Genomic DNA, 3,664 nt, shown 5'->3' on the forward strand with positions numbered 1-3,664 from the left:
AGACACGTGAAAGCACGACGCGAGCCACCTGCTATTTGCAAGGTAAAGATAAAAGTTTATTCTCTGACTCCAACTTTTATACTTTCCCAAAGGTGACATTGGATTGGAGAGTGAGTGAGCCACCTGTCCAAAGACATTGGACAAACCACTAGTACATCAAGTTTGTCCACCCCCATAAAAGATTGTAAACTGCGGTGGTGTGTTTTTCTTTCATTTGATATTTGTTTAATATCTGTTTCCCCCCCCCCAATCCTCCCTTTCCCTGCCCCTTTCCCTAGAACCTTCCCTGTCATTCATTCTAGCCCCCTCCTCAGCTTCCAGATGTTAGTTCTGCCCTAAACTCCTCCCCTGCTATTCCCTCATTGGTTACTGTTCCTACACCCGTCCTCCTGAGTTCTGTATAAAACCTTTGCCCCCCCGCCCGCCGGGGTCTTGGGGCTCATGGAATAAAACCATCTCGTTCCCCCCCCAAGTCCCGTGTCGCCTTCGTCTGTCCCCGCGCGCCACGAACTGAAACTGCAGAGCTTGCGGGGGAAAGCGGCCGCCCGTTCTCTTCCCTCACCGCCCAGCACGGCACGGCTCGGAGTGCCGCGGCTCGGAGCGCATGCCGCGCCACAACATATGGTAGCAGAGGATGGTTCCCTCCTTCGTCTTGTAAAAAAAACGGGCAAATTTGTGGGGGCGCCCGCCTCACAGAAGAAGAAGGAGGGAAGAGGAACATCTACGGCCGTAAAAGCTCTGCCTGATGCTATGAGGAGCTGAGCGCCGAGCGAAAAAGATTGAGGCTCCGGGACCTCTTTGTTCTCGCCATCTTCCCGCCCGGGAGCAGCCGCGCTGCACGGGCAGCCGGGCTGCAGAGCTTTTTGGCGGGCAGACTTACCCGAGAACACAGAGGGCGGTTTTGGCAGCGGCTCGGGGGAGCCTGAAGAGGGGCTGACCGAGAAGAGGTTCATTCCTCGGTCAGCATCTGCAGCGAGACCACCGGAGGCTGATAGTGGCCGAAACCAAGGCTTCGGGGACGAGTCTTGGTTTAACGGGAACACCCAGGCTTCCGGAAGGGCCAAAACCGGGAAGGAACATCCCCAGTTTTCAGCGCGACTTTTCCATCGAGTCGAGGAGAAGATTCAAGCCATCTCCGTCCGAGCCTGCAAGGTAAGGTGGGCTAGATGGGGTGGGGATCGCCCCGACGGGCGGCTGGGTCTGCCACTTTTTTTTTTCTTGCGTTTTGACCCCCGTCTGCGCCCAGACTGGGGCTGTAGCCTTGCATGTCCCTGGCAAGCGGGTGGGTTTTCTTTTTCTGGGGGAAGCTAGCACTGAGTGCTATCCTTCGCCTAGTCTTCTGTGGGGACCTAGATTAGATCGCTTTTTCTTCTCCTCGAAAAAGTTGTCTTCTCTATCCTCCCCTCCCCATTCTGGGCTGGACGGAGGGGGTAGAAAAGACACCAGTAAGGATCAGCTAAGAGGGCAACACGTTAGCTATAGGAGCGTTGTTAAAAGGGGCCCTTTACACCCACGCATAGCGCCGACATCCAGCTGCGTCGGGCGGCCCCCCCCCCCCCTATAAATTTCCCCTTTTTGCTTCTGTGAAGCTCCCTATATCCCCATCCCCTCGGACTTTCCTAAAACCCTTTCCTATCCTCCTTTGGGGATTGCTGTGGCCGAGCCGCCCCAAGTGCCCTGCCGGACACTGCTCAGGCCAAGTGCAGTGTATCTGGCACCCCCTCTCAAGATGGCGCTGGCCACGCCGCTCGGGACCCATTTCCCGCCTTGACCCTTCTTTTCCGCCCCTGGCTTCCCGCCAGTCCCATCTCTCCCCCAATAGCCCTGCACCGTCCCTGCACGAGGCTAGTCCCTATTGTGGGGAGGCGGGGTTGGATATTCCCCCATCCTTCTTCGGGCTCGTCCTCCGGGGGGAGGGTCGGGAGGGATCTTCTCCCGAGGAAATGGAGCCGAAACCCGGGACTGGGGATCCGTCATTTTGTCTTCCCCCTGAAATGGCGGCGCCCCGGTCCACCCCTTACCAATACCCCCTGTTAATCATGGCAATCACTAATTAAGTGATTGTCTGATTCCCCTATCCTATTCCTTAATGTACCCTACCCAATATTCCTTTTTATTTAACTACAAATTCCTCTTTTTGCTTTTGATTATTTTTGAATAATCTATTTGTTGAGTTATATTTTATAGAAAGAAATATCATCCCAGTTAATTAATACTCAAGATATTAGGCCCACCTCTCAAACAGACATTCAAATTGAACAAACCACATCGCTATCCGCTGACTCTGCTTTAAAACAAGCGCCGTTATCCGCTGACTCTGCTTTAAAAATTTAAGAAGCTGAACATCGCAAACGCCGCGACGCAGCAAATTCTAAATCAGATGAAGTCACAAATCCTGCTGTGCTTTGTACCCTTAATTTGGACTCTCATTTAGGACAATTTTATATATTCCAGATGAAGTTTTTATATGTTTCATATGTTATAATCACAATTAGTTTATCATTTTTTAATGTCTTTCAATTTATGTTTTTTTAATAATATATAATGTTACAATTTGATTTTATATTAAGTTGTTTTGTTGTAATTATAATTAATTCAGTCTTTTCTAATATTTTTTAACTTAAAGGCTGTGTTTAACCATTATTGCTACAGGAATCACTCAGATACTATATCGCTTCAGACTTGCTGCATTGCTGCGAAATTTAAAAAATTTATTAGTTATATTTAGTTGATCTTTTATTATATTTAATTCCAATAATTCCATTTAATTATTTTATTCAAGTTAAATAGTTGTAATTTTAATCATTCTAATTAAATTTTTTAGTTTAATTTCTGTCAATTATTTCATTCTATTTCAATTATTTACATTATTTACATTATTTTAGATTGTTACTCAGAGCAGCAAAACAGCAAGTTTTGTGCAGTCTTGTGTCTAATTTAAGCTGTTACTACTCTTCCTGCCCTATAAATGCAATAATGTGTCTTTCATGTCCTTTAAGTAATTTACAATGTTATCATATGATTTTATATTATTTGCATGTTTTATTAATTTGCTTAAACCACAAAATTCTCCTTCTTTTTGTAAAGGAAAAGAGGGAGATGCGGTGGTGTGTTTTTCTTTCATTTGATATTTGTTTAATATCTGTTTCCCCCCCCCCCAATCCTCCCTTTCCCTGCCCCTTTCCCTAGAACCTTCCCTGTCATTCATTCTAGCCCCCTCCTCAGCTTCCAGATGTTAGTTCTGCCCTAAACTCCTCCCCTGCTATTCCCTCATTGGTTACTGTTCCTACACCCGTCCTCCTGAGTTCTGTATAAAACCTTTGCCCCCCCGCCCGCCGGGGTCTTGGGGCTCATGGAATAAAACCATCTCGTTCCCCCCCCAAGTCCCGTGTCGCCTTCGTCTGTCCCCGCGCGCCACGAACTGAAACTGCAGAGCTTGCGGGGGAAAGCGGCCGCCCGTTCTCTTCCCTCACCGCCCAGCACGGCACGGCTCGGAGTGCCGCGGCTCGGAGCGCATGCCGCGCCACAACAGTAAACAATATGTTGTTGACAGAAATTGTGTGGGAAGGTTCTCCAACAGAATGGAAACTCAGAAGGCTTTAGAAAATCTTAAGAATCAGGGTGACATGACTTAACCTTACTTCCAGGCCTGACTGGCTCAGCT

The 3,664-nt window shown here is 48.1% G+C and overlaps 1 long non-coding RNA gene across 1 annotated transcript; it reads left to right on the top strand.

Annotated features, from left to right (window-relative positions):
• Positions 1 to 225: 225 nt before the first annotated feature.
• Positions 226 to 3,383, top strand: LOC146765041 (uncharacterized). Its single transcript, XR_014950425.1, has 2 exons — positions 226 to 1,152; positions 2,246 to 3,383. It is a non-coding gene; the product is annotated as an uncharacterized LOC146765041 (long non-coding RNA).
• The last annotated feature ends 281 nt before the right edge of the window (positions 3,384 to 3,664 follow it).

This window comes from Lonchura striata, chromosome 29 (assembly GCF_050655825.1).
Source record: "Lonchura striata isolate lonStrDom1 chromosome 29, ASM5065582v1, whole genome shotgun sequence".
NCBI classification, from domain to species: Eukaryota; Metazoa; Chordata; class Aves; order Passeriformes; family Estrildidae; genus Lonchura; species Lonchura striata.